At 53.6% G+C, this 5,232-nt stretch overlaps 1 non-coding gene across 1 annotated transcript; it reads left to right on the forward strand.

The window, feature by feature from the left end:
* The first annotated feature begins 4,285 nt into the window (after window positions 1-4,285).
* Window positions 4,286-4,420, forward strand: LOC128049174 (small nucleolar RNA SNORA11). Its single transcript, XR_008199534.1, has one exon. It is a non-coding gene; the product is annotated as a small nucleolar RNA SNORA11 (small nucleolar RNA).
* Window positions 4,421-5,232: the final 812 nt, after the last annotated feature.

Genomic DNA, 5,232 nt, shown 5'->3' on the forward strand with positions numbered 1-5,232 from the left:
GCGCACAGAAGGAAATTCAGCTCTGTCCACATTCTGCAAACTTCCTCCAAGGAAGCCGGATCGCTGGCCCCACTCCCCGTCCGTCTCCAGTCCCAGTGCCAAGAACACTCCTCAGCAGATGCATGCCGACCCCCATTCCAGGCCCTCTGGAGAACGACCTTGATCTGGGCCATGTGTCCAGGCCGTTTTCCTTGGCGGCCACAGAATGCGCGTCATGCCTGCAGCTTGCGGGGCGGCTCATCCTGGGTCTCCTTGACCTGTGGTTTGCAAGAAGAAAACGCTCTGGTTTGCCAGGGACACCCATCTCCCTCTGGAACAAATGTTTGCATTCTCTCTTGTTCGATTGCTTCTAATGGAGGACACGGCCGGTCCCCTAGTCCCAGCTGAGTGAGCCGGAAGCCAGCCCCTGAGCGGAGGACTGGATGGGTTCAATCTGGAAGAGGCGCCTCACCTGGTCTGATCCCTGCATGACCCTGTGAAGGCAGCAGAGCCAGAGGGGCCTCTGAGCCTCTCTGCCCAGGTGAGAGCACCGAGGTTCAAGAGGTGAAAGCGTCTGCCAAGGTCCTTGCCCATAAGAGGTGTGGGGTGGAGCCATGTCCAGCTTTTGCCAGCTCAAGGCCACCGTACCTCCCACTGCAGGACACGGCTGAGGACGGAGGGGCTCACCCTGGGCCCGAGTGCCCCTCGGGTCCCTGTACCCTCCTTGCTCTGTTCTCCTCCCCAAGCCAGGCTCCCATCTGTAAAATGAAGGGGAAGGGATCTCAGCCACAAGCCTCCCCTTGTCTGCAGCCATCCCGCCTTATTTTCCCAGACCAACCCGCCCCCCAAACGCACCTGCACTCAGAAAATCACTGGCTGCCCGCTCCCCAGCCCTGCAGGCCAGCCCTTTATTTCTCTCACGGCCTGGCTAACGATGGGGAAACTGAGCTCAGGAACTGCCAAGGGGCACCCTGTGCTGGCCCAGTGGGACCCACAATAGCTACTTTCTAAAAATGTATTATTCAATTTCATTTTTAAGAAATCATTGATTTCTTTTTTTAATGTGCTTATTTTTAGTTGGAGGATAATTGCTTTACAATATTTTGCTGGTTTCTGCCACACAGCAGCATGAACCAACCATAGGTAAACATGCGTCCCCTCCCTCTTGAACCTCCTTCCCACCTCCCACCCCATCCCCTGCCTCTAGGCTTTCACAGAGCGCCTGTTTGAGCAAACTCCCACTGGCCCTCTGTTTTGCATATGGTAATGAGCAAACTCCCACCGGCCCTCGGTTTTGCACATGGTAATGTTCACGTTCCCATGCCACTCTCTCTGTGCGGCCCACCCTCTCCTTCCCCCACCGTGTCCATGAGTGTGTTCTCTGCGTCTGCATACCTATTCCTGCCCTTGCAAATAGGTTCGTCAGTACCATTTTTCTAGATTCCATATATATGCATTAATATACAACAGTTGTTCACTGATTTCTTATATCAAATTCTGGCCGCCCTGAGTTTTTTTTTAAGTAGTTAGTTATTTGGGTCTTCACCGGTGCGTGGGGCTTCCTCTAGTTGGGGTGAGCGGGGACTTCCCACTGCAGTAGCTGCTCTTCTCGCAGAGCGTGGCCTCTAGGGCATGCCGTCTCAGTCGATGTGATCCTCAGGCCTCGCCACCCTGTGGCACGTGGAGTCCTCCTGGGCCAAGGATTGAACTGGTGTCCCCTGCATTCGCAGGTGGACTCTCAACCTCTGGACCATCAGGGAAGTCTAGCAGCTATTTTTGAATGAAAAAGGAAAGGGAAGAGACACCACCCACCAGCCTGTCTCCCATGGCCAAGGAGGACAGCGCTGCTCCTACCCACCAGCATCTCTGATGATGGACGGGCCGTGGCCAGGTGGGGTCCTGCCCACCCAGGTGAAGAGATGGCCCTCCTTGTTCCCTGGCGTCTGAGGGTCCCCCACATACAGTCTCCCCGGGGACCCTCTGTGAAGCCGAGGCTTCAGTGGTCAGCCACGTGCCAACATCCCTCCAATCCCCAGAGAGCCTGCTGCTAACCATCTCTGTCTGGATGTCCTACACGAGTTTCAAGGCCAACCCATCCTAAAGAACCTCTTTTCCCTTTGTGCCTATTCCTTTGTGCTGGGGTTCCATTGGCAAGTGATGTTTCATCCATGGATGGTACCAGTCCATGGGTGGGTGTCAGTCATCTACTGGGGTGGGTGACAGTGTTCCTGGGGGCAGTGGTCCACTGGTGTTGGCAGAAGTGCCCAGTGCTGGAAAGGATCCCGGCTGGTCCTGAATTGGACAGGCTCAGCATGCAGTCCCACTTACCCCACGAGACTACAAACGAGTGACTCAGCCTCCTGGGCTTTTCCCCGAAGATGCTGATGCCAGCTCACCCAGGGCATGATGGGCCTCAGTGGGGGCGTGTCAGCAGGGCAGAGAGAAGTTCCTGCAGCTGGGCCTTCTACTGAACAGCGGTCTGGCCTGGCCGATGGGGGCACGGCCCCAGGAGCTAGCCTGGATGCAGAGACGACACGGGTGGCAGCCTGAACACAGCAGTCACAACGGGCACCTGCCGAGGGGGCACGGAGCAGCCCTGCTGCGCGAGAGCCTTGGCTTTTAAACTGGTCTCTTCCTCTTTTTTTAACTTTTATTTTTAATTTTTTTTTGGCCGCATCACAAGGCTTTCAGAATCTCAGTTCCCCAAACAGGGATTGAACTCAGGCCGTGGAGGAAGCGAGGAGTCCTAACCACTGGCCACTGGGGAGCTCCCAGGCTGGTCTCTTTACTGTCACCGCCGTGGGCTTGTTCCTGACCTTGACCGTGGACTGTGCTCCAACCTCCGTCCCTCCCCAGCCTCACTTCCCATCTTCCCGCAGTGCATCAGTAGCCACAAACCTCCCTCCCTCCAGGGCTGTGCTCCTGGACTGCAGGGTCCATCCCCCCAGCCAGCCCTTTGCCTCAGCCTGTCCCTCCTGCCGCCAGGCTCATCCAGTTTCACATTTAACTTTTCTCTCCTGGCCTTCCTCCCGAGTAGTGTCTCCTGCCCCCACGCTGGAAGCTTCCAGCAGCATCAGCTCTCAGAAGCCTACTGGGACTGGCCGGGTCTCTCTCCTGGATCCTCATGTCTGCACCCGGTCCAAGTGACTTGCCTGCACATTCAGCCATAGACCCTCCCTCCAGCTTTGATTTGGAGTAGGAAATGGTAGGATCCACTCCAGTCTCCTTGCCTGGGAAAGCTCGTGGACAGAGGAGCCTGGTGGGCTACAGTCCATGGAGTCACAAGAGTTGGACATGGCCACGTTACACACGGGGAACCTTTCTCAGGGCACCTCCCGCCCCCGAGTCTCCCCGCGTTCCAGCTTTGGTGCCCCCTCCCAGGGCCTCTGCCTGCCCAGGTCCACTGCTCCGCTGTCTGACGGCTGTTAGAGGGCCGCTCTGCCACCCGCAGCTCCGGGATCCTGAGCTCTGACCTGCCTTCCTGCAGGCAGTGATCTCCCCACCTCGTGGCTCCGGGGCTGGCACGCCTCTCTCCTCTCTTCCCTAGGCCTGGCTCCTCAGACCAGCAGGAGGGCCCTTGTTGTGCTGCCAACCAGGCCTCTCCTCTCGGGACCCTCCCCCAGACGCACTGCCCGGGGCCTTTCCAGAGTCCCCGCCCACCTGCCCACCTGCAAACCTCAGCCCCTTCAAGGATCTTCCTGTCTCTGGAATTCCCATTCCTGCCGCTGCTCCAGGGCATCCTACTGAATCTCGTCTGTCTGCATCTTCACTGCTTTGGGTGACCCCCAGCAGGCAGAGCTCCTCCGAGAGGGACCGCCTTCCCCCACTCTGCCACAGTGTCTCCTGAACCCTGCGGGGCCGGACCAGAGCAGGGCTCAGGGTGCGCTGGCTCCGTGCACGGACCTGAGAAGCCTGCGTGTAAGTAACTTTTAATACGTTGAAACACATTAAAAATGCATTAGGAAAGCCGGCTATTTAAGGAATTCCATACGGAATGCTTTTCTGAAAACAAGAACCTCTTCTTAATGGGAATAATCATTCCCTAATTCAAACGACGCCTGTGTTTGAATCTTCATCGACAATATTGCCTCTTTTAATAAAAAGAACATCTTACAAGGACATTCTTTGTTGCCAGAAACTTTATTCCCAGGGCAATAATAATGTCTATGAATGGTTAGGCCAGAAAAATACACTGGGATATTAGCTAAAATTATGTCAAGTGTCCAAAAAAACTATGAAGTCCATTTCTAGGTGTCTTTGCTGGAGGTGAGAGGTTAGGGCTGAGTCAGAACCAGCTACATAATTTAGAGCTTGGGACAAAAAGAAAATGCAAGCTGCTCGTTCAAAAATGATATTTACAATACACTCAACAGGAATCTGGGTTCATTGTAAGAAGGGGCACAAAATTTGTGGGCTTCCTACGAACAAATATCCAACACGTGTCCCTCTGCCCCTCCACATGGCTGCTAGGCGGGGCCAGCGGGACAGGGCTCGGTATTGGGAGTGTTAAGGGGGGGATTTGCCACTTAAAGCCTTTCTGGCGGCATGGGGGGACCAGGAGTGGTCTTGTAAAGGATTTGTTCCCTTGTGGCTCAGCTGGTAAAGAATCCGCCTGAAATGTGGGAGACCTGGGTTCGATCCTTGGGTTGGGAAGATCCCCTGGAGAAGGGAAAGGCTACTCACTCCAGTATTCTAGTCTAGAGAATTCCATGGGCTGTATAGTCCATGGAGTCGCCAAGAGTCAGACATGACTGAGCGACTTTCACTTTGCGAAGAAAAAGAAAAAAATAGGTTCTGACTATGTTCCATTCTGGAAAAGGCAAGACTATGGAGACAATAAAAAGACCAGTGGTTGCCAGAAGTTTGCAGGGAGATAATGCACAGAGTACAGAAGGTTTTATGAGCAATGAAAATACTTCAAATGACATTTTAATAAATATATGTCATTATACTTCTGTCCAAACTGATAAGAATGTGCAACATCACCATCTTCATTAAAGTGAACCCTAAGATGAAAAAAACTGATAAAGAATTTCAAGACAGTGAGAGCAGAGAGTTCAATCCAGGGTGGACTCCTTCTGAGCACCAAAGCCTATGCCACTGTCCAGGGCACGTACCCAAGAGGCAGGCCGTTGACCAAGAAAGGAAGAGAATTTTTTTTTAAGTCTTTATTGAATTTGTTAAAATATTGTTTCTGTGTGTGTGGTTTTTTTTAATGTTTTGATTTTTTGGCCACAAGGTATGTAGGATCTC

This window comes from Budorcas taxicolor, chromosome 5 (genome assembly GCF_023091745.1).
Source record: "Budorcas taxicolor isolate Tak-1 chromosome 5, Takin1.1, whole genome shotgun sequence".
In the NCBI taxonomy this organism is placed as follows: domain Eukaryota; kingdom Metazoa; phylum Chordata; class Mammalia; order Artiodactyla; family Bovidae; genus Budorcas; species Budorcas taxicolor.